Source organism: Symphalangus syndactylus, chromosome 5, assembly GCF_028878055.3.
Source record: "Symphalangus syndactylus isolate Jambi chromosome 5, NHGRI_mSymSyn1-v2.1_pri, whole genome shotgun sequence".
Taxonomy (NCBI): domain Eukaryota; kingdom Metazoa; phylum Chordata; class Mammalia; order Primates; family Hylobatidae; genus Symphalangus; species Symphalangus syndactylus.
The window spans coordinates 90,959,948-90,985,351 of NC_072427.2; the positions used below are offsets into that span (position 1 = coordinate 90,959,948).

Below are 25,404 nucleotides of genomic sequence, written 5' to 3' on the forward strand. Positions count from 1 at the left end.
CCTCCCGCGTAGCTGGGACTACAGGCACCCGCCACCTCGCCCGGCTAATTTTTTGTATTTTTAGTAGAGACGGGGTTTCACCGTGTTAGCCAGGATGGTCTCGATCTCCTGACCTCGTGATCCGCCCGCCTCGGCCTCCCAAAGTGCTGGGATTACAGGCTTGAGCCACCGCGCCCGGCCATTGGGTTTTTCCTTAACTGTAAAATGTTTTAATACTTGCTTAATAGTTCATCGTGTGGCAAAACCATAATTTGGCCATTACACTTTTTTTTATAATTATTAAGGGCTAGGTGCAGTGGCTCACGCCTGTAATCCCAGCACTTTGGGAGGCTGAGGCAGGCGGATCACGAGGTTAGGAGATGGAGATCATCCTGGCTAACACGGTGAAACCCCGTCTCTACTAAAAATACAAAAAGAAATTAGCCGGGCGTGGTGGTGGGCGCCTGTAGTCCCAGCTCCTTGGGAGGCTGAGGCAGGAGAATGGCGTGAACCCGGGAGGCAGAGGTTGCGGTGAGCCGAGATCGCGCCATTGCACTCCAGCCTAGGTGACAGAGCGAGACTCTGTCTCAGGAAAGAAAAAATTACTCTATTTGGGATAATACTGCTCATGCCAGCAGTACAGTATACTGACGCCCCTGTACCAGGCAACAAGTCCGTGTAGCCATCAACGTTTTTGGAAGCAAATAAGTATGGATATTTTTAAAATAATATCTACAAATACAAAACTGAATGGGAACAAAATGCATAAGAACAAATATTTAGGAGTAAAAGCTCATTTACCTTTGGAGTATTGGACATTTTCTCAGGATTGGATACAAATTCAATTTTAAACGAAGCTGCTATTAAGAAAAAAAAATCGGCAGGGCACAGTGGCTCATGCCTGTAATCCTAGCACTTTGGGAGGCCAAGGCAGGTGGATTACTTGGGGTCAGGAGTTGGAAACCAGCCCGGCCAACATGGTGAAACCCTGTCTCTACTAAAAATACAAAAAAATTAGCCAGGCGTGGTGGTGGGTGCCTGTAATCCCAGCTACTCCAGAGGCTGAGGCAGGAGAATCGCTTGAACTTGGGAGGCAGAGGTTGCACTGAACCGCACCACTGCACTCCAGCATGGGCGACAGTTAGACTCCGTCTCAGGGGAAAAAAAAAAATTATATATGTATGTATATATATATATATATATGGCCTGCATGGCTAGTTCCACTTTAGAATTACATATTAGCGTGGCTCACGCCTGTAATCTCAGCACTTTGGGAGGCCGAGGCCGGCGGATCACGAGGTCAGGAGATCGAGACCATCCTGGCTAACACAGTGAAATCCCGTCTCTACTGAAAATATAAAAAATTAGCCGGGCATGGTGGCAGGCGCCTGTAGTCCCAGCTACTCGGGAGGCTGAGGCAGGAGAATGGCGTGAACCCGGGAGGCGGAGCTTGCAGTGAGCCGAGATCGTGCCACTGCACTCCAGCCTGGGCAATAGAGTGAGACTCCGTCTCAAAACAAAACAGAAAAAAAAAAAAAAAGAAAAGAAAAAAGAATTACATATTAGCTTCCAGATGCTGATTCCACAAAAATCTTTTCCAGTGGAAAAAAGTAGGTAGATGTTTGAGATTTTTTGAGGGCGTGGAAATGTACAGTGCCATGGTTAGTGATGGAATTGAGGGGAAACGGCACGAAGATATGAGACACTCGCTGGGGTGAACGCAGACCGGCATCAGGGCAAGGGACATCATCTGTAGCTCCATTCCACCACCTCTCGGTTGCAAATGAACGTGACCTGACAACAGAAGGGGCTAAGGATATAGGTAACGGGCTTAACTGAAGAGACAATAATACCTTACTGACCCAGAGGGTCAGAGTGGATGATGCGGAACCTGGCAGTTAGTGCACCATAAACGTCTGCTTCCTTTCCTGAGTGATTTTCAGAACCTACAATCACTAGATTCCTGGCAGATTCCTGCCCACCTTCCACCCACCTGACAGCAATATATACTGTTGAGGAAAGCCTTTGAAACTACACTTAATTTAACCTTAAGCTGAGCATTATAATGGGGAACTCGTACTCATAAAGTCTGGCTGTGCTGTCTTGTTAGAGAGCGGCTTTTGTTAAGTCCCTCAGTGTTTCCTTACATCCTTAACTGTAAAGATTACTTTTGTGTTTTAGATTTAATCCATAACTGCAAATTACATTAAAAATGTATATATAATTTTATACTACAAATGTGATCTCTGAAAAGCACTTAATGTTACTCCTTAGAAAATTCTAATTTAAAAAATGTACGAATACTAATAATACATTGAAGTTATGTATGAGAATTTTAAAATACACTAATCTGTTATGCATGATTCATAGAGAAGAAAGATTGGGAGTCTTGCATGCTTGGCTGTTTCTATGTAAGGATGTGGTTGCATATTAAAACGTGCAAAATTGTCATTTCCACCAGTGCCCATTTAGATTTTCAAAAGAAATATATTTAAGACAGTCTTAAAGGTCATCACATGATTTCTCACTTTCTGCTTCAGTTCTCCTTATTTCTTCTATCTTTAAAAACAATATGAATGAAATATTAAATTCAACGAACTTAATTGAGCTAATATGAATAAAGCAGTCTCCTAGATACCGGGATGGGCAGAGCCTAGGTGCTTTGGTGGAGGGGTGCACTGCTCTCACACATTTTCAGGTCTCATCGTGGTTCTTGGTTGGTATCAAAAATGAGCATTTTTGGGCCGGGCGTGGTGGCTCACACCTATAATACCAGCACTTTGGGAGGCCGAGGTGGGTGGATCACGAGGTCAGGAGAGCGAGACCATCCTGGCTAACACTGAGAAACCCCATCTCTACTAAAAATACAACAAATTAGCCGGGGGTGATGGCAGGCGCCTGTAGTCCCAGCTACTCGGGAGGCTGAGGCAGGAGAATGGCATGAACCTGGGAGGTGGAGCTTGCAGTGAGCTGAGATCCTGCCACTGAACTCCAGCCTGGGCAACAGAGCGAGACTCCCTCTCAAAAAAAAAAAAAAAACAAAAAAACACACAACAGCATTTTTCTCTTCCAGGAAAAATATGTGACTGAAGTCTTTGACATAAAAAAGATCAGAACAAATGAGAAACACACAGTGTTCCTAAAGAAGAGTTAATATTTATTTTTATTTTTATTTTATTATTATTTTTTTGTTTGCGATGGAGTCTCGCTCTGTCGCCAGACTGGAGTGCAGTGGCACAATCTCAGTTCACTGCAACCTCTGCCTCCCGGGTTCAAGTGATTCTCCTGCCTCAGCCTCCCAAGTAGCTGGGATTACAGGTACTTGCCACCACACCTGGCTACTTTTTGTATTTTTAGCAGACACAGGGTTTCGCCATGTTGGTCAGGCTGGTCTCAAACTCTTGACCTCGTGATTTGCCCGCCTCGGCCTCCGAAAGTGCTGGAATTATAGTCATGAGCCACCTCGCCCGGCCCAATATATATTTTTTTAATCTTTGTAAATTCAGGGAGTACATGTGCAGATTTGTTACAGGAATGTATTGGGTAATGGTGAGGTTTAGGCTTCTAGTGTGTGCCCATCACCAGAACAGTGGATGTTGTACCTGTTGTGCCCTCCCCTCTTTTGGTGTCCCCAGTGTCCATATGTACCCAAGTTTCGCTCCCACTTATAAGTGAGAACATGAATTATTTGATTTTCTGTTTCTGAGTTATTTCACTTAGGATAATGGACTCCAGCTTCATCCACGTTGCTGCAAAAGACATGATTTCATCCTTTTTTATGGTTGTGCAATATTCCACGATGTATGTGTACCACATTTTCTTTATCCAGACATCTGCTGATGGGCACTTAGGTTGATTCCATGACTCCACTATTGGGAAAGGAGTAACAATTTGAAGGTGTCTATTTTTTTCTACGTAAGATGTAATGCAATACCAATCAGAATCCCAGTAGAATTTCCATTGGAAATAGGAAAAATTGTGAGACTAGCCAAAAATTTAATATACAATCAAAGTAGCATTTCAGCTTGTTGAGGAAGAGACCACTCAAAAAAGTTTCAGGTCAGGCATGGCAGCTCATGCCTCTAATTCCAGCACTTTGGGAGGTTGAGGCAGGCGGATCACCTGAGGTCAGGAGTTTGAGACCAGCCTGATCAACATGGTGAAACCCTATCTCTACTAAAAATACAAAAATTAGCCGGGCGTGGTGGTGCCCACCTGTAATCCCAGCTATGGGGGAGGCTGAGGCAGGAGAATCGCTTGAACCTGGGAAGCAGAGGTTGCACTCAGCCAAGATCGTGCCATTGCGCTCCAGCCTGGGCAACAAGAGTGAAACTCTGTCTGGAAAAAACAAAATAAAATAAAATGTTTCAGCTCAATTGGATATTCATTTTGGGAAATATAAATTAGTTCTCTACTTCACACCACACATAGGAATAAATTCCAGACAGATTTAACAATCCGTAGAAAAACTCTAAAAGCACCAGAGGAAAGTACAGGAGAATAATTTTATGATTATGAATTGAAGAAGGCCTTCCTTCCTCTGCCAGATAATAAATTCAGAAGCCGTAAAGAAAAGGTAGGAGTATTTGACCTCATAACAATTTAAACTTTTATACGGTTTGTTTGTATTTTAGAGAATGGGGTCTTACTCTGTCACCCAGACTGGAGTACAGTGGGGCAATCATATAGCTCAATACAGTCTCCAACTCCTAGGCTCAAGGGATCATTCTGCCTGACCAGTAGCTAGGACTAATGGTGCTCACCTGGCTTGATATGATTTTATGTCAACAAATACCTGAGAAATGTTAGATTGGGAGAAAATTTTTGTGACATATATAACAAAGGGCTAGATGTCAAACTATAGAAAGAATTCCTGGCCGGGTGCGGTGGCTCATGCTTGTAATCCCAGCACTTTGGGAGGCCGAGGCGGGCGGATCACGAGGTCAGGAGATCGAGACCACGGTGAAACCCCGCCTCTACTAAAAATACAAAAAAATTAGCCAGGCGTGGTGGTAGGCGCCTGTAGTCCCAGCTACTCGGAGAGGCTGAGGCAGGAGAATGGCGTGAACCCGGGAGGCAGAGCTTGCAGTGAGCCGAGATCGCGCCACTGCACTCCAGCCTGGGTGACAGAATGAGACTCTGTCTCAAAAAAAAAAAAAAAAAGAATTCCTATCATCAGCCAGGCACTGTGGCTCACGCCTGTAATCCCAGCACTTTGGGAGGCTGAGGCGGGCGGATCACCTGAGGTCGGGAGTTGGAGACCAGCCTGACCAACATGGAGAAACCCCGTCTCTACTAAAAATACAAAAATTAGCTGGGCATGGTGGCAGGGGCCTGTAATCCCAGCTACTCAGGAGGCTGCGGCTGGAGAATCGCTTGAACCTGGGAGGTGGAGATTGCAGTGAGCAGAGATAGTACCATTGCACTCCAGTCTGGGCAAGAAGAGCAAAACTCCATCTCAAAAAAAAAAAAAAAAAAAAAGAATTCCTATCATCAATATGAAAAAGAAAAAATCCAATAGAAATATGACCATCAATATGAAAAAAACCAATAGAAATATTAGCAAATGATATGAAAAGATAATTCACAAAAGAAATATAAATATAAATCCCAATATTTTTGGAGGCCAAGGCGAGAGGATTGCTTGAGCCCAAGAGTTTGAGAATAGCCTGGACAACATGGTGAGATTCCCCCCATCTTTATATTTTGAAAAATTTAAATAAATATTTTTCTATTGCGGTAAAATATACATAAAATAAATTGTACCATTTTGGCTGGGCATGGTGGCTGACGCCTATAATCCTGGCACTTTGGGAGGCTGAGGCGGGAGGATTACAAAAGGCCAGGAGTTTGAGAGCACCCTGAGTAACATGGCAAAAACCCATCTCTACTAAAAATACAACAATTAGCTGGGTGTGGTGGTGGGTTCGTGTAATCCTAGCCACTCTAGAGGCTGACACACAAGAATTGCTTGAACCCAAGAGGCGGAGGTTGCAGTGAGCCGAGATCATATGTCTGCACTCAAGCCTAGGCGACAGAGCGAGACTGTCTCAAAAATAAAAAAGTTTTAAAAGTACCATTTTAACCATTTTCTTTTTTTTTGTTTTTTTGTTTTTTTTTTTTTTGAGACGGAGTCTCGCTCTGTCACCCAGGCTAGAGTGCAGTGTTGCGATCTCCGCTCGCTGCAAGCTCCGCCTCCTGGGCTCACGCCATTCTCCTGCCTCAGCCTCCCGAGTAGCTGGGACTACAGGCGCCCACCACCACGCCCGGAGAATTTTTTGTATTTTTAGTAGAGACGGGGTTTCACCGTGTTAGCCAGGATGATGTTGATCTCCTGACCTCGTGATCCGCCCGCCTCGGCCTCCCAAAGTGCTGGGATTACAGGCGTGAGCCACCGCGCCCGGCCTAGCAGAGGCTTTTAAAAAGGGACTTGGCACCAGGCGCGGTGGCTCATGCCTGTAATCCCAGCACTTTGGGAGGATGAGGCAGGTGGATCACGAGGTCAGGAGTTCAAGACCAGTCTGACCACCATGGTGAAACCCCATCTCTACTAAAAATACAAAAATTACCCGGGTATGGTGGCACGCACCTGTAGTCCCAGCTACTTGGGAGGCTGAGGCAGGAGAATCGCTTGAACCTGGGAGGCGGAGGCTGTAGTGAGCCAAGATCGTGCCATTGCACCCCAGCCTGGGCGACAGAGCGAGACTTCATCTCAAAAAACAAATAAACAAAAACAAAACAAAACGGGGGGTACTTGGCATAAATGGCAGGCAGGGAAGGGAGAAAGCAGGTGTGGGTACTATGTGACTCATTTCAGTGTCTTATCTACCGGGTGGTCTAGCTGGCGCCATTGGGCAGAACTAGGTTGTAAAGTAGCCATTGTCTCGAGACCTCTCCAGGTGGGAGACGGTTCTGTTGCAGGCACATTTTACGTTGTAAATTGACTGTTGTCTCTCAAGGCAATCTCCCAGTGGGAGAAAGTTCCTGCTCTGGACCTTCTAAGTAAGCACACAGTTAGATAAGCTCGCCCTGTAGGGAGTGTCTGGTGAAGAGAAAGTCAGGGTTATAACTGCATTCCTAAAGACATAAGTAGGAAGTGGGGAACAGGGGAAAAGGAGGAAAGAGAAAAGCAAGTAACATTTTAAAAATAACTCATGTTCTTTATCAGAAAAATGGGGGTACTCTGTTACATCACTAAGCTGTTGATAATTTACAAGGTTTCTAAAAAACATTTTTCAGTCAACTGTTGACGATCCATGCCTTTGTAGGCAAGAGGAACAGTATGTCACAAAAAAAAGTTTGTAATTAAACCGCAGTGTGGCCTCTGCATTTGAATATGGACATCTCACTGTCGGCTGAGTCGCAACTGCTTTTGGATTAAAGGTTCTAGGAAAAGATCTTCAAGTTGCCAAAAAAATGTTGTAAAGGATGAATTGGGAGACATTCAAGGAGATGGAGGCCACTGGAGAAGAATCTGTTGCAATCCCTTGCTGTCCTATGCTCACTCTCTCTCCTTTACTCTTTCCTAAAACCCTCCAAGAAATTCACTTTTTTTCACCGACAAAAAGCTCTGGGCCGGGTGCAGTGGCTCACGCTTGTAATCCCAGCACTTTGGGAGGCCGAGGCGGGCAGATCACGAGGTCAGCAGTTCGAGACCAGCCTGGCCAACACAGTGAAACCCCATCTTTACTAAAAATACAAAAATTAGCTGGGTGTGGTGGTGGGCACCTGTAATCCCAGCTACTCGGGAGGCTGAGGCAGGAGGATGGCGTGAACCCGGGAGGCAAAGTTTGCAGTGAGCCGAGATCGTGCCACTGCACTCCAGCTTGGGCGACAGAGCTAGACTCTGTCTCCACTCCAAAAAAGAAAAAAAAAAAAAGCTCTGAACTGGCTTCACATGGCTGAGGATGACGTGACGTGAGGCTTTTGATCTCCAAATATTTTATTTATTTATTTTTTTGAGATAGAGTATCGCTCTTGTCGCCCAGGTTGGAGTACAATGGTGCAATCTCGGCTCACTGCAACCTCGGTCTCCCAGGTTCCAGTGATTCTCTTGCTTCAGCCTCTGGAGTAGCTGGGATTACAGGCATCCACTACCACACCTGGCTAATTTTTTTTGTGTTTTTAGTAGAGATGGGGTTTCACTATGTTGGCCAGGCTGGTCTCAAACTCCTGAAATTAAGTGATTCATCCACTTCGGCCTCCCAAAGTGCTGGGATTACAGGTGTAAGCCACTGTGCCTGGCCCGAAGATCCTTTTTTAAGTAGAGACACCAGCTAGATTCTACAATTTATGTTTTTACTATAGTGGCTTTGTTCCATATATTTCTATCCATCTACCCATTCCTCATCAATTCATCTTATTATTATTATATTTTTTTTTGAGAAGGAGTCTCGCTCTATTGCCCAGGCTGGAGTGCAGTGGCGCAATCTTGGCTTACTGCAACCTCTGCCTCCCAGGTTCAAGTGATTCTCTGCCTCAGCCTCCTGAGTAGCTGGGATTATAGGCACCCACCACCACGTCCAGCTAATTTTCATATTTTTAGTAGAGATGGGGTTTCACCATCTTGGCCAGGCTGGTCTTGAACTCCTGACCTCGTGATCCACCTGCCTTGGCCTCCCAAAGTGCTGGGATTACAAGTGTGAGCCACCACACCTGGCCCACCTTATTTTTTATATATTTATTTATTTATTTATTTAATTTTGAGATGGGGTCTCGCTCTTTTGCCCAGGCTGGAGTGCAATGGTGAGATCTTGGCTCACTGCAACCTCCACCTCCCAGGTTCTAGCAATCCTCCTGCCTCAGCCTCCCAAATAGCTGGGATTACAGGCGCCTGACACCACGCCCAGCTAATTTTTGTATTTTTAGTAGAGACGGGGTTTTCACTATATTGGTCAGGCTGGTCTCAAACTCCTGACCTCAGGTGATCTACCCGCCTCAGCATCCCAAAGTGCTGGGATTACAAGCATGAGCCACTGTGCCTGGCCTATTTTTCATTTATTTTAAAGTAAATTGCAGGCATCAGTACACTTCCCCCTAATAATTCAGCATACACATTATTATTTAAAGCTCGATATTTGTTTACGGTTCTATTTTTTTCCTTCAGAGATAAAATTTGCATTTGATAAAATGTACAAATCTCAAGCTTCCTGTTTGATAAGATGCACCTGTGGCCGGGCGTGGTAGCTCATGCCTGTAATCCTAGCACTTTGGGAGGCCAAGTTGAGCAGATTACTTGAGGTCAGCAGTTCCAGACCAGCCTGGCCAACATGGTGAAACCCCATCTCTATTAAAAATACAAAAATTAGCCAGGTGTGGTGGGGCATGCCTGTAATCAGCTACTTGGGAGGCTGAGGCAGGAGAATCACTTGAACCCAGGAGGCGGAGGTTGCAGTGAGCTGTGATTGTGTCACTACACTCCAGCCTGGGCAGGAGTGAGACTCTGTCTCAAAAAAAAAAAAAAAAAAAAGATGCACCTGTGTACCCAACACCTCATCAAGATAAATTGCCATCACCCTCAGAAGGTCTCCCATGCCCCTACCCACTCGATTCTTGCCCCCATCCCTTGTGGCTTCACTTTTTCCACCATAGATTAGTTGTGCGGTGACGCAATCTCGGCTTACTGCAACCTCTGCCTCCCAGGTTCAAGTGATTCTCTGCCTCAGCCTCCTGAGTAGCTGGGATTACAGGCACCCACCACCACGTCCAGCTAATTTTCATATTTTTAGTAGAGATGGGGTTTCACCATCTTGGCCAGGCTGGTCTGGAACTCCTGACCTCATGATCCACCTGCCTTGGGTCTGCATATAGATGGAATCATGATGCAGTGTGTACTCTTCTTTCACTCAGAAGAATGTTTCTGAGACTCACTTATGCCATTTGCTTGCATCAGTGGCTCATTCCTTTTCATTGGTGAATATGCTACAACTTGTTTATCCCTTCTCCTATTGATGGATATCTGGGCTGGGGTGTTTTTTTGTTTGTTTGTTTGTTTGTTTTTTGGCTATTAGAAATAAAGCTGCAATGAACATTACATTCTGGTACAAAGAGGTTTTTTTTGTGAATGTGTTTTTATTTCTCTTGGATAAATATGGTGCAATTTTGAGCTCCTGAGTTAACATAATTATGGACAAAATTGGACATGGCATATTTTGATGGAAAGTTAAAAATTTGGCTACTATTAATAAAAACTATTTGTTATAGCCAAAAAACCAAGAAAGATGATCTTTTTCCAAGCAAGACCAGCATGAATGCATGAACACTGTGTTCCTATTATGGATCAGACACACTTGATTGAGAACAGCCTGAGTTTAAACAGTGAGAATACACCTTCCTGACTAGATTGGAGGGACTTATCTCCTCTTCGGACTTCTTCATCCTCAGAGCTTGGAACAGCACTAGCACATAATAGACATTCAATAAACACTTGTTGAGTGAATTAAAGATCTGTGTACCAGTAACTCAAGCAGGCCTGGGAGAGACATAACCTAAATGACATATTTTAGGAATGCCTGTCCAAACATGTTTTTAGATCTTCTGGGCCCTAGACAATGACTGAGACATTGAGATCTTGATCTAAGCATTCCAGAAGTTTTCAGAATCAACAGGGAAATTTGGCAGTACCTAGTAAATTAAATGTGGTATTTCCTATGTCCTGGCAATGCCATTCTTCAGTGTTTACCCTAAAGAAGTACAAGAGTTCAAGGAGACAGAACTCCCAAAGTGCTGGGATTATAGGCGTGAGACACCATGTCCAGCCTCATGCTGAAATTTAATTGGCATTGTAACAGTAGGTTACAATGAGAGGTGAGACCTCTAAGAGATGATTAGGTCATGAGGGCTCTGCCTTTATGGATGGATTAATGCCATTATCTCAGGAGTGGGTACCTTACAAAAAGATGAGTTCTTCACCCTCTTGCTCTTTTTTTTTTTTTTTTTTTGAGACGGAGTCTTGCTCTGTCGCCCAGGCTGGAGTGCAGTGGCGCAATCTCGGCTCACTGCAAGCTCCGCCTCCCGGGTTCACGCCATTCTCCTGCCTCAGCCTCTCCAAGTAGCTGGGACTACAGGCGCCCGCCACCACGCCCGGCTAATTTTTTATATTTTTAGTAGAGACGGGGTTTCACCGTGGTCTCGATCTCCTGACCTGGTGATCCGCCCGCCTCGGCCTCCCAAAGTGCTAGGATTACAAGCGTGAGCCACCACGCCCGGCCTCTTGCTCTTTCTTTTGCTCTCAGCCCTCTGCCATGAGATGATGCAGCAAGAAGGCCTTCACCAGATACCGGCCCCTCAGTCTCAGACTTCTCAGACTTCAGAACTGTGAGAAATACATTTCTGTTCATTATAAATTACTCAGTCTCAAGTATTCTGTTATAGCAGCATACAACTGACTAAGACAATCACTAATCTTACTTAAATTTGCATGAAATAATTCTCTTTTTTTTTTTTTTTTTTTTTTGAGACAGGGCCTTGATCTGTAGTGGAGTGCAGTGGCATGATCATGGCTCATTGCAGTCTTTCCCTCCCAGGCTCGAGTGATCCTCCTGCATCAGCCTCCCAAGTAGCTAGGACTACAGGTGCACATCACCATGCCTGGCTAATTTTTTTTTTTTTTTTTTGGTAGAAACAGGGTCTCCCTATGTTGCACAGACTGGTCTCAAGCTAGTGGGCTCAAGTGATCCTCCTGCCTCAACCTCCCAAAGTGCTGGGATTACAGTTAGAAGCCACTAGGCCAGCCATAATTCTCTTTTGTCATCCCCAAAAGCTATTGATCTTCACAAGTTTAAACCAAAAGCATATTTGTTGAGCATCTAATTCAGTAAAGAGATCAACTAACTGATTTAACAAAAATTTGAGTGTCGTATATTCTAGGCACAGTGCCTAGAAGAAATATTATTTCATTTACTTCTTTTGAAAATCCATGGGTAATTATTATCATTTACATTTTTCAGATGAAGGAAAGTACCACAGCCGGTAAGGGTACAGTCATATGGTGCTTTGTAATGTGTAAACTTGGTAAGCCGAACTGCATGTCCTAGAACTCTTTTCTCTGTATGTTTTGCTCAGAGTGGGCTACAAAATACATTTTGCACCAGGTTGGGAAGGCAGAAGTGGATTGAGAACTGTATCATTTTTTACACTCTGCAGGCTAGTGCAGGGGGTCCAGGTGCTGGTGGAGTTCACGTGCATTGTTGTTTATCTGCTGGCTTCCAGCTCAGTTGCTGACCATCAGTTGCAACTGAGCTGAAGCCTCTCCAGAGCTACTCTACCGCTTCCTGGATTCTCCTGAAGCTTCTCTGACTCCTGGGCCAGGTGTGACTTAGTTCTTGGTTGAAGGGTACCAGCTTCTCCAGCAAAACATTCACATCCTCAAAGCTGGAGAAAGTGAGAGACTGTCTCAGGTTCCAGTACATCTCTGTAGGTTCCAGTTTGTCCTCACTTCCCCCAACTTTATGTCCTTCCTCCTTTCATGATTGCCTGCTCTATGGACTTCAGGCTCCAGCATCAGAAAGGAAGACAGCAGCCTAACAGAGACTGTTTAACCAGCTTCAGCAATTGCAAGAGGCCAAATCCCTGCCATACACCTAGTGGCCCGCTTTCTGTGTTTAAACCTTGATTATTGCTCTCGCCAGGAGTCCTTGTGGAAGTGACATCATCTTTAAACCCTGCGTGGCAATGCCTGACACACCGCTGTGATGCCCAGGGAAGACAGGGCGACCTGGAAGTCCAACTACTTCCTTAAGATCATCCAACTATTGGATGATCATCCGAAATGTTTCATCCTGGGAGCAGACAATGTGGGCTCCAAGCAGATGCAGCAGATCCACATGCCCCTTCGCGGGAAGGCTGTGGTGCTGATGGGCAAGAACACCATGATGCGCAAGGCCATCCTAGGGCACCTGGAAAACAACCCAGCTCTGGAGAAACTGCTGCCTCATATCTGGGGGAATGTGGGCTTTGTGTTCACCAAGGAGGACCTCACTGAGGTCAGGGGCATGTTGCTGGCCAATAAGGTGCCAGCTGCTGCCCGTGCTGGTGCCATTGCCCCATGTGAAGTCACTGTGCCAGCCCAGAACACTGGTCTCGGGCCCGAGAAGACCTCCTTCTTCCAAGCTTTAGGTATCACCACTAAAATCTCCAGGGGCACCATTGAAATCCTGAGTGATGTGCAGCTGATCAAGACTGGAGACAAAGTGGGAGCCAGTGAAGCCACGCTGCTGAACATGCTCAACATCTCCCCCTTCTCCTTTGGGCTGGTCATCCAGCAGGTGTTCGACAATGGCAGCATCTACAACCCTGAAGTGCTTGACATCACAGAGGAAACTGCATTCTCGATTCCTGGAGGGTGTCCGCAAGGTTGCCAGTGTCTGTCTGCAGATTGGCTACCCAACTGTTGCATCAGTACCCTATTCTATCATCAACGGGTACAGACGAGTCCTGGCCTTGTCTGTGGAGACGGATAACACCTTCCCACTTGCTGAAAAGGTCAAGGCCTTCTTGGCTGATCCATCTGCTTTTGTGGCTGCTGCCCCTGTGGCCGCTGCCACCACAGCTGCTCCTGCTGCTGCTGCAGCCCCAGCTAAGGTTGAAGCCAAGGAAGAGTCGGAGGAGTCGGACGAGGATATGGGATTTGGTCTCTTTGACTAATCACCAAAAAGCAACCAACTTAGCCAGCTTTATTTGCAAAACAAGGAAATAAAGGCTTAAAAAAAAAAACCCCTGATTATTGATATAAGCCATAACCTAAATAAATTTTTAGGTGGCCAGATGGAAATACTTTAATCATTCATATTTAAATGTCTCAGAGTTTCATCTGTATCTATTTTTGAGAATTATTTAATTAAGAGGAAAGAGAAATCTTTTCCAGGGTCTGAAATTTTTATTTCAATAGCTTTTGGGGTACAAGTTGTTTTTGGTTACATGGATGAATTGTATAGTGGTGGAGTCTGAGATTTTAGTGTACCCATCACCCAAGTAGTGTACATTATACTCGACAGGTATCCCTTGCACCCCCATCCTCCCCCTCCCTGAGTTTCCAACGTCCATTATACAACTCTGTATATCTTTGCATATCCATAGCTTAGCTCCCACTTGGAAGAGAGAACATACAGTATTTGGTTTTCCATTCCTGAGTTACTTCACTTACAATCATGGCCTCCAGCTCCATCCAAGCTGTTGAAAAAGATATTATTTTATTCTTTTTTATGACTGGGTAGTATTCCATGGTGTATATATACCACATTTTCTTTATCCACTCATCAGATAATGGGTATTAGGTTGGTCCCATTATCTTTACAAATGTGAATTGTGCTGCAATAACCATACGCATGGAGGTTATCTTTTTGGTATAATGACTTATTTTCCTTTGGGTAGGTACCCAGTAGTGGGATTGCTGGATTGAATGGTAGATCTACTTTTAGTCCTTTGAGATATCTTCATACTGGTTCCCAAAGAGGTTGTGCTAATTAACATTCCCACCAACAGCATATATGCATTCCCTTTTCGTCACATCGATGCCAACATCTATTGTTTTTTACTTTTTTTTTTTTTTTGCTTTTGAGACAGAGTCTTGCTCTGTTGCCCAGGCTGGAGTGCAATGGTGTGATCTCGGCTCACTGCAGCCTCCACCTCCCGGGTTCAAGCAATTGTCTGCATCAGCCTCCTAAGTAGCTGGGATTACAGGCGCCCACCACAATGCCCAGCTAATGTTTTCGTATTTTTAGTAGACACGGGGTTTCACCAGCTTGGCCAGGCTGATCTTGAACCCCTGACCTTGTAATCCACCCGCCTTGGCCTCCCAAAGTGCTGGGATTACAGGTGTTAGCCACCATGCCCAGTCCTGTTTTTTTCTTTTTAATAGTGGCCATTCCAGCTGGGGTAAGGTGGTATCTCATTGTGGTTTTAATTTGCATTTCCCTAACAATTAGTGATATTGAGTGTTTTTTCATATATTTGTTAGCCATTTGTATGTCTTATTTTGAGAAATGTCTATTCATGTCATTGGCCCATTTTTTGATGGGATTATTTGTTTTTTTCTTGCTGATTTGTTTCAGTTTCTTGCTGATTTGTTTCAGTTTCTTGTAGATTCTGGATATTAGTCCTGCATCAGATGCATAGTTTGCAAATACTTGATCTCATTCTCTGGGTTGTCTGTTTGCTCTGATTATTATTTCTTTTGCTGTGCAGAAACTTTTAAGTTTAGTTAGGTCCCGTTTATTTATTTTTGTTTTATTGCATTTGCTTTTGGGGTTTTAGTCATACATTTTTTGCCTAGGCCAATGTCCAGAAGAGTTTTTCCTAGGTTTTCTTCTAGAATTTTTAGATTTTATGTCTTAGATTTAAGTCTTTAATCCATCTTGAGTTGATTTTTGTATATGATGAGAGATAGGGATCCCGTTTCATTCTTCTACATGTGGCCATCCAGTTTTCCCAACGCCGTTTATTGAATAGGATGTCCTTTCCCCAGTTTATGTTTCTGTATGCTTTGTCAAAGATCAGTTGATTATAAGTACTTGACTTTATTTCTAGGTTTTCTATTCTGTTACACTGGCATATGTATCTGCTTTTATATCAGTACCATGCTGTTTTGGTTGCTATACTCTTGTAGTATAATTTGAAGTCAGATAACGTGATGCCTCCAGATTTGTTCTTTTTGCTTAGGATTGCTTTGGCTATTTGGGCTCTGATTGATTCCATATGAATTTTGGGATTGTTTTTCCTAATTCTGCAAAAAATGATGTTGGTATTTTGAAAGCAATTGCTTAGGGCAGTATGATCATTTTCACAAAATTGATTCTTTCAATCCATGAGCATGGGATGTATTTCTATTTGTTTGTGTCATCTATGATTTCTTTCAGTAGTGTTTCACAGTTCTCCTTGTAGATATCTTTCACCTCCTTGGTTAAGTATATTCCTAGGCATTTTTGGGCAGCTATTGTAAAAGGGATTAAGTTCTTGATTTGATTCTCAACTTGGTCATTGGTGTGTAGCACTGCTACTAATTTGTGTACATTGATATATATTTTTTTGAGACAGGGTCTTGCTCTACCACCCAGGCTGGAGTGCAGTGGCCTGATCTCAGCTCACTGCAACCTCCACCTCCCAGGCTCAAGTGATTCTCGCACCTCAGCCTCCCAAGTAGCTGGGACTACAGGCACATGCCACCACACGTGGCTTTTTTTTTTTTTTTTCCTGAGACAAAGTCCCACTCTTGTCCCCCAGGCTGGAGTGCAATGGCATGATCTCGGCCCACTGCAACCTCCGCCTCCTGGGTTCAAGCCATTCTCCTGAGAATCAAGTGATTCTCAAGAATCACTTGAACCTGGGAGGCAGAGGATGAAGTGAGCCGACATTGTGCTACTGCACTCCAGCCTGGTCAACAAGACCGAAACTCCATCTTTAAAAAAAAAATAATCCCTTCCTTCCTTCCTTCCTTCCTTCCTTCCTTCCTTCCTTCCTTCCTTCCTTCCTTCCTTCCTTCCTTCCTTCCTTCCTTCCTTTCTTTCTTTCTTTCTTTCTTTCTTTCTTTCTTTCCCTCTCTGGCCCACACCACAATCTACTCGGCTTGCTGCTGCCCGCGCCACGGACTGCCTGGGACTGCCGGCGCACGCCACCGCTGCCTGCCTTTTCTCCTTTGGATGCAGGCACGCGTTCGCCATCTTGGCCACGCTGCTCGCCAGCTCCTGACGCCGAGTGCTCTGCCCGCCTCAGCCTCCCGAGGTACTGGGACTACAGACGGAGTCTCGCTCACCCAGTGCTCGCTGTTGCCCGGGCTGGAGTGCGGTGGCGTGGTCTGGCCTCGCGGCAGCCTCTACCCCCCGGCCGCCTGCCTTGGCCTGCCAGGGTGCTGGGATTGCAGCCCCTGCCCGGCCGCCGCCCCATCTGGAAGGTGGGGAGCGCCTCTGCCCGGCCGCCCTGTCTGGGAGGTGAGGAGCACCTCTGCCTGGCCGCCCCGTCTGGGAAGTGAGGAGCGCCTCTGCCCGGCCGCCCCGTCTGGGAAGTGAGGAGCGCCTCTGCCCGGCCACCCACCGTCTGGGAAGTGAGGAGCGCCTCTGCCCGGCCACCCACCGTCTGGGAAGTGAGGAGGGCCTCTGCCCGGCCACCCACCGTCTGGGAAGTGAGGAGCGCCTCTGCCCGGCCACCCACCGTCTGGGAAGTGAGGAGCGCCTCTGCCCGGCCACCCACCGTCTGGGAAGTGAGGAGCGCCTCTACCCGGCTGCCCCGTCTGGGAAGTGAGGAGCGCCTCTGCCCGGCCACCCATCGTCTGGGAAGTGAGGAGCGCCTCTGCCCGGCCACCCATCGTCTGGGAAGTGAGGAGCGCCTCTGCCCGGCCGCCCCGTCCGGGAAGAAGTGAGGAGCGCCTCTGCCCGGCCGCCCCGTCCGGGAAGAAGTGAGGAGCGCCTCTGCCCGGCCGCCCCGTCCGGGAAGAAGTGAGGAGCGCCTCTGCCCGGCCGCCCCGTCCGGGAAGAAGTGAGGAGCGCCTCTGCCCGGCCGCCCCCGTCCGGGAAGAAGTGAGGAGCGCCTCTGCCCGGCCGCCCCGTCTGGGAAGTGAGGAGCGTCTCTGCCCGGCCGCCCTGTCCGGGAAGAAATGAGGAGCGCCTCTGCCCGGGCGCCCCATCCGGGAAGAAGTGAGGAGCGCCTCTGCCCGGCCGCCGCATCCGGGAAGAAGTGAGGAGCGCCTCTGCCCGGCCACCCACCGTCTGGGAAGTGAGGAGCGCCTCTACCCGGCTGCCCCGTCTGGGAAGTGAGGAGCGCCTCTGCCCGGCCACCCACCGTCTGGGAAGTGAGGAGCGCCTCTGCCCGGCCACCCACCGTCTGGGAAGTGAGGAGCGCCTCTGCCCGGCCACCCACCGTCTGGGAAGTGAGGAGCGCCTCTACCCGGCTGCCCCGTCTGGGAAGTGAGGAGCGCCTCTGCCCGGCCACCCATCGTCTGGGAAGTGAGGAGCGCCTCTGCCCGGCCGCCCCGTCCGGGAAGAAGTGAGGAGCGCCTCTGCCCGGCCGCCCCGTCCGGGAAGAAGTGAGGAGCGCCTCTGCCCGGCCGCCCCGTCCGGGAAGAAGTGAGGAGCGCCTCTGCCCGGCCGCCCCGTCCGGGAAGAAGTGAGGAGCGCCTCTGCCCGGCCGCCCCCGTCCGGGAAGAAGTGAGGAGCGCCTCTGCCCGGCCGCCCCGTCTGGGAAGTGAGGAGCGTCTCTGCCCGGCCGCCCTGTCCGGGAAGAAATGAGGAGCGCCTCTGCCCGGGCGCCCCATCCGGGAAGAAGTGAGGAGCGCCTCTGCCCGGCCGCCGCATCCGGGAAGAAGTGAGGAGCGCCTCTGCCCGGCCACCCACCGTCTGGGAAGTGAGGAGCGCCTCTGCCCAGCCGCCCCGTCTGGGAAATGAGGAGCGCCTCTGCCCGGCCACCCCGTCCGGGAAGAAGTGAGGAGCGCCTCTGCCCAGCCGCCCCGTCCGGGAAGAAGTGAGGAGCGCCTCTGCCCGGGCGCCCCGTCCGGGAAGAAGTGAGGAGCGCCTCTGCCCGGGCGCCCCGTCCGGGAAGAAGTGAGGAGCGCCTCTGCCCGGCCGCCCCATCTGGGAAATGAGGAGCGCCTCTGCCCGGCTGCCCCGTCTGGGAAGTGAGGAGTGCCTCTGCCCGGCCGCCCCGTCTGGGAAGTGAGCAGCGCCTCTGCCCGGCCACCCCGTCCGGGAAGAAGTGAGGAGCGCCTATGCCCGGCCGCCCCGTCCGGGAAGAAGTGAGGAGCGCCTCTGCCCGGGCGCCCCGTCTGGGAAGAAGTGAGGGGCGCCTCTGCCCGGCCGCCCCGTCCGGGAAGAAGTGAGGAGCGCCTCTGCCCGGCCGCCCCGTCCGGGAAGAAGTGAGGAGCGCCTCTGCCCGGCCGCCCCGTCCGGGAAGAAGTGAGGAGCGCCTCTGCCCGGCCGCCCCGTCTGGGAAGTGAGGAGCGCCTCTGCCCGGCCGCCCCATCCGGGAAGAAATGAGGAGCGCCTCTGCCCGGCCGCCCCGTCCGGGAAGAAGTGAGGAGCGCCTCTGCCCGGGCGCCCCGTCCGGGAAGAAGTGAGGAGTGCCTCTGCCCGGCCGCCCCATCCAGGAAGAAGTGAGGAGCGCCTCTGCCTGGCCACCCATCATCTGGGAAGTGAGGAGCGCCTCTGCCCGGCCACCCACCATCTGGGAAGTGAGGAGCACCTCTGCCCGGCCGCCCCGTCTGGGAAGTGAGGAGCGCCTCTGCCCGGCCACCCACCATCTGGGAAGTGAGGAGCGCCTCTGCCCGGCCACCCACCGTCTGGGAAGTGAGGAGCGCCTCTGCCCGGCCACCCACCGTCTGGGAAGTGAGGAGCGCCTCTGCCCGGCCACCCACCGTCTGGGAAGTGAGGAGCGTCTCTGCCCGGCCACCCACCGTCTGGGAAGTGAGGAGCGCCTCTGCCCGGCCACCCATCGTCTGGGAAGTGAGGAGCGCCTCTGCCCGGCCACCCATCGTCTGGGAAGTGAGGAGCGCCTCTGCCCGGCCACCCCGTCTGGGAAGTGAGGAGCGCCTCTGCCCGGCCGCCCCGTCTGGGAAGTGAGGAGCGCCTCTGCCCGGCCACCCATCGTCTGGGAAGTGAGGAGCGCCTCTGCCCGGCCTCCCATCGTCTGGGAGGTGAGGAGCGCCTCTGCCCGGCCTCCCATCGTCTGGGAGGTGAGGAGCGCCTCTGCCCGGCTGCCCCGTCCGGGAGGAAGTGACGAGCGCCTCTGCCCGGCCGCCCCGTCCGGGAAGAAGTGAGGAGCGCCTCTGCCCGGCCGCCCCATCTGGGAAGTGAGGAGGGCCTCTGCCTGGCCGCCTCGTCCGGGAAGAAGTGAGGAGCGCCTCTACCCGGCCGCCCCGTCTGGGAAGTGAGGAGCGCCTCTGCCCGGCCGCCCCGTCCGGGAAGAAGTGAGGAGCGCCTCTGCCCGGCCACCCCGTCTGGGAAGTGAGGAGCGCCTCTGCCCGGCCACCCATCGTCTGGGAAGTGAGGAGCGCCTCTGCCCGGCCACCCCGTCTGGGAAGTGAGGAGCGCCTCTGCCCGGCCACCCACCGTCTGGGAAGTGAGGAGCGCCTGTGCCCGGCCGCCCCGTCCGGGAGGAAGTGAGGAGCGCCTCTGCCCGGCCGCCCCGTCCGGGAAGAAGTGAGGAGCACCTCTGCCCGGCCGCCCCGTCTGGGAAGTGAGGAGCGCCTCTGCCCGGCCGCCCCGTCCGGGAAGAAATGAGGAGCGCCTCTGCCCGGCCGCCCCATCCGGGAAGAAGTGAGGAGCGCCTCTGCCCGGCCACCCATCGTCTGGGAAGTGGGGAGCGCCTCTGCCCGACCACCCATCGTCTGGGAAGTGAGGAGCGCCTCTGCCCGGCCACCTATCGTCTGGGAAGAAGTGAGGAGCGTCTCTGCCTGGCCGCCCCGTCTGGGAAGTGAGGAGCCCCTCTGCCCGGCCGCCCCGTGTCTGGGTAGAAGTGAGGAGCTCCTCTGCCTGGCCGCTCCGTCTGGGAGGTCTACCACGGAGGCCAGAAGCAATGTGGGGGCTGGACGTGGTGGCTCACGCCTGTGGTCCCGGCACTCTGGGGGGCGAGGCGGGTTGATCACTTTGGGCTAGGAGTTCGAGACCAGTCTGGCCAACTTGGCGAAACATGAAGAATACAACAGACAAACCAACCAACCAACTCAATGACAACAAAACAGGTCTACCCTGGAGTCATACTCTAATTTTCTCTATTTTCCTCCCTTTCTGATCCTTTATCCCACTTTCTTTTTCTTCCTCTTCCTTCTCCCTCTTCTTTGTCAAATAGAGGATTGAGTTATTATCACTGATCCATATAAAGTCCCTCTCTCATTTATTTTAACTCCCACCCCCATTTCTATTCCCCGACTTCCCATGTGCAACCTTCCTAATATGTTTGATACGCATCTTTTTGTTTGTATGTATTTTTAGAAAATGTTTATTGTTTTTGTATGCAAAAAAATTAATAATAAAAAAAAATACATGCAGAAAAAAAAAAAAATACATGCAGAAAAAAAAAATAATCAAATTAGCCACATGTGGGCCAGATGCAGTGGCTCACACCTGTAATCTCAGCACTTTGGGAGGCCTGGTGGGCAGATCACCTGAGGTCAGGAGTTCGAGACCAGCCTGGCCAACATAGTGAAACTCTGTCTCTCCTAAAACCCTGTCTCCCAGCACTTTGGGAGGCTGAGGCTGGCGGCTCAGGAAGTCAAGAGATCGAGACCATCCTGGCCAACATGGTGAAACCTCGTCTCTACTAAAAATACAAAAATTAGCTGGGTGTGGTGGTGGGCGCCTGCAGTCCCAGCTACTCAGGAGTCTGAGGCAGGGGGAATCACTTGAACTGGGGAGGTGGAGGTTGCAGTGAGCCGAGATCGAGCCACTGCACTCCAGCAAGACTCTGTCTCAAAAAAAAAAAAAAAAAAATCACTTTTTCTTTAATTGATCTTCTGTATTTTTTTTGTTTTAATTTCATTTAGTTTTGCTTTTATCTTTGTTACTTATTTTATTCTGCTAACTTTGGGTTTGGTCTGTTGTTGTTTCTCTAGTTCCTTGAAGTGTGACATTAGGTTGTCAATTTGTGATCTTTCAAACTTTTTGATGTAGGCATTTTGTGGCATGTGCTTTTTCTGTATCCCAGAGGTTTGATAACTTGTGTCACTATTATCATTCATTTTGAAGACTTTTCCATCTTGATTTCATTTTTTTTTTTTTTTTTTTTTTTGAGACGGAGTCTCGCTCTGTTGCCCAGGCTGGAGTGCAGTGGCACAATCTCGGCTCACTGCAAGCTCCACCTCCCGGGTTCACGCCATTCTCCTGCCTCAGCCTCCCGAGTAGCTGGGACTACATGTGCCTGCCACCACACCCGGCTAAATTTTTGTATTTTTAGTAGAGACGGGGTTTCTCCGTGTTAACCAGGATGGTCTCGATCTCCTGACCTTGTGATCCACCCGCCTCGGCCTCCCAAAGTGCTGGGATTACAGGCATGAGCCACTGCGCCCGACTGATTTCATTGTTAAACAAAAATCAGGAGCAGATTGTTTCACTTCCATGTTTTTTGTATAGTTTTGAGGGTTTCTTTTGGAGTTGATTCCTAGTTTTATTCCACTGTGGTCTGAGAAGATACTTGATATGACTTTGATTTTTTTTTTTTTTTTGAAACGGAGTCTCGCTCTGTTGCCAGGCTGGAGTGCAGTGGTGTGATCTCGGCTCACCGCAACCTCCGCCTCCTGAGTTTGGGTTCAAGCGATTCTCCTGCCTCAGCCTCCTGAGTAGCTGGGACTACAGGCGTGTGCCACCATGCCCAGCTAGTTTTTGTATTTTTTAGTAGAGATGGGGTTTCACCATGTTGGCCAGGATGGTCTGATCTCTTGACCTCATGATCCACCCGCCTCAGCCTCCCAAAGTGCTGGGATTATAGGCGTGAGCCAATGCGCCCAGCCATAATTTTGATTTTTTTTTTTTTTTTTTTTTTTGAGATGGAGTTTAGCTCTTGCTGCCTAGGCTGGAGTGCAATGGCACAATCTCAGCTCACTGCAACCTCCACCTCCCAGGTTAAAGCGATTCTCCTGCCTCAGACTCCTGAGTAGTTGGGATTATAGGCATCCACCACCATGCCCGGCTAATTTTTGTATTTTTAGTAGAGATGGGGTTTCACCACATTGACCAGGCTGGTCTTGAGATCCCTGACCTCAGGTGATCCACCTGCCTCGGTCTTCCAAAGTGCTGGGATTACAGGCGTGAGCCACTGCGCCTGGCCGATTTTGATTTTTAGAAATTTATTGAGACTTGTTTTGTGGCCTATCATATAGTCTATTTTGGAGAATGTTGCATGTGCTATGGAGTAGAACGTATATACTACAGTTCTTGGGTAGAATGTTCTACAAATATCTGTATATCCATTTGTTCTACAATACAGTTTAAGTCGAGTGTTTCTTTGTTGACTTTCTGTCTTGATAATCTCTCTAGTGCTGTCAGTGGACCATTGAAGTTCCCTACTATTATTGTGTTGTGGTCTGTCTCTTTTCTTAGGTTTATTCATAAATGTTTTATGAATCTGGGAGTTCCAGAGTTAGGTGCATATATATTTAGGATTGTAATACATTCTTGTTGGTTTGATTCTTTTATCATTATATAATGACCTTGTCTCTCTCTTTTTTTAATATTGTTGTTTTAAAGTATGTTTTAGGTGATATAAGAATATCTATTACTACTTACTTTTGGTTTTCATTTGTGTGGAATACCATTTTCCACCACTTTACCTTGAGTCTATAAGAATCCTTATGTGTTAAGTGAATCTCTTGAAGATAGCAGATATTTGGTTTGTGACTTTTTTTTTTCTTCTGTCACCCAGGCTGGAGTACAGTGGCACAATCTTGGCTCACTGCAGCCTTGACCTCAAGCAATCCTCCCACATCAGCCTCTTGAGTAGCTGGGACTACAGGTGCACACCACCATGCCTAGCTAATTTTTGTATTTTTTGTAGAGATGAGGTTTCACCATGTTACCCAGGCTGGTTTTGAACTCCTGAGCTCAAGTGATCTGCCCATCTTAGCCTCCCAAAGTGCTGGAATTACAGGCATGACCCACTGCACCTGGCTGGTTTGTGATTTTTTAATCCACTCTGCCAACATGTATCTTTTGAGTGGAGCATTTAGATTGTTTACATTCAATGTTAATATTGAGATATGAGGTACTGTTCCAGTCATCATGTCAGTTGTTAACTACTTTGTTTTCTTCATTGTGTTATTGTTTTATAGTCCCTGCCAGTTTTTTTTTTTTTTTTTAGATGGAGTCTCGCTCTGTCACCCAGGCTGGAGTACAGTGGCCGACCTTGGTTCACTGCAACCTCTGCCTTCCGGGTTCAAGCGATTCTCCTGCCTCAGCCTCCCTAGTAGCTGGGACTACAGGCGCATGCCACCAGGCCTGGCTAATGTTTTGTATTTTTAGTACAGACGGGGTTTCACTATGTTAGCCAGATTGTCTCCATCTCCTGACCTTGTGATCCACTTGCCTCGGCCTCCCAAGGTGCTGGGATTACAGGCATGAGCCACCATGCCCGGCCTCCCTGCAAGTTGTATGCTTTCAAGAGGTTCTATTCTGGTGCATATTGACCTTTTGTTTTCAAGATTTAGAACTCCTTTTAGCATTCCTTGTAGGACTGGTCTGGCAGTGACAATGTCCTCAGCATTTGCTTGTCTGAAAAAGATTTTATTTATCCTTCATTTATGAAACTTAGTTTTGCTGGATACAAGATTCTTGGCTGATAGTTATTCTGTTTAAGGAGGCTACAGAGAAGACCCCCAATTCCTTCTGGGTTGTAAGGTTTCTAATGAGAAGTCTGATGTTAGTCTGATAGGTTTTCCTTTATAGGTTACCTGATGCTTTTGTCTCACTGCTCTTAGAATTATTTCCTTCACATTGACTTTATTTAAATTTTATTTTTATTTATTTATTTTTGAGACAGAGTTTCGCACTTGTCTTCTAGGCTGGAGTGCAATGGCACGATCTCAGCTCACTGCAACATTTGCCTCGGGGGTTCAAGCAATTCTCCTGCCTCGGCCTCCTGAGTAGCTGGGATTATAGGTGCCTGTCACCATGCTTGGCTAATTTTTTTGTGTCTTCAGTAGAGACGAGGATTTGCCATGTTGGTCAGGCTGGTCTCAAAGAACTCCTGATCTCAGGTGATTCACTCACCTTGGCCTCCCAAAGTGCTGGGATTACAGGCAAGAACCACTGCGCCTAGCCTATTTTATATTATTATTATTATTTTAAACGGAGTTTCACTCTAACTGCCCAGGCTGGAGTGTAGTGGCTTAATCTCAGCTCACTGCAGCCTCTGCCTCCTGGGTTCAAGTGATTCTCCTGCCTCAGCCTCTGAGTAGCTGGGACTACAAGGGCCTGCCACCATGCTCGGCTAATTTTTTTTTTGTGTGTGGTTGTGTTTTTTTTGTTGTTGTTGTTAGAGTCTCGCTCTGTTGCCCAGGCTGGAGTGCAGTGGTGCGATCTTGGCTCACTGCAACCTCCGTTTCCCAGGTTCAAGCAATTCCCTGCCTCAGCCTCCTGAGTAGCTGGGATTACAGGCACCTGCCATCATGCCTGGCTAATTTTTTTTGTATTTTTAGTAGAGACGGGGTTTCACCATGTTGGCCAGGATGGTCTTGAACTCCTGACCTCGTGATCCACCCGCCTCAGCCTCCCATAGTGCTGGGATTACAGGTGTGAGCCACCGCGCCCGGCCAATTTTTTTTTTTTTTTTTTGAGATGGAGTCTCACTCTGTTGCCCAGGCTGGAGTGCAGTGGCACGATCTCAGCTCACTGCAAGCTCCACCTCCTGGGTTCACGCCATTCTCCTGCCTCAGCCTCCCAAGTAGCTGGGACTACAGGCGCCTGCCACCACATCTGGCTAATTTTTTGTATTTTTAGTAGAGATGGGGTTTCA

General features: G+C 48.6%; 1 pseudogene; it reads left to right on the forward strand.

The window, feature by feature from the left end:
- Window positions 1-12,608: 12,608 nt before the first annotated feature.
- On the forward strand, window positions 12,609-13,675 carry LOC129482995 (large ribosomal subunit protein uL10-like; annotated as a pseudogene).
- Window positions 13,676-25,404: the final 11,729 nt, after the last annotated feature.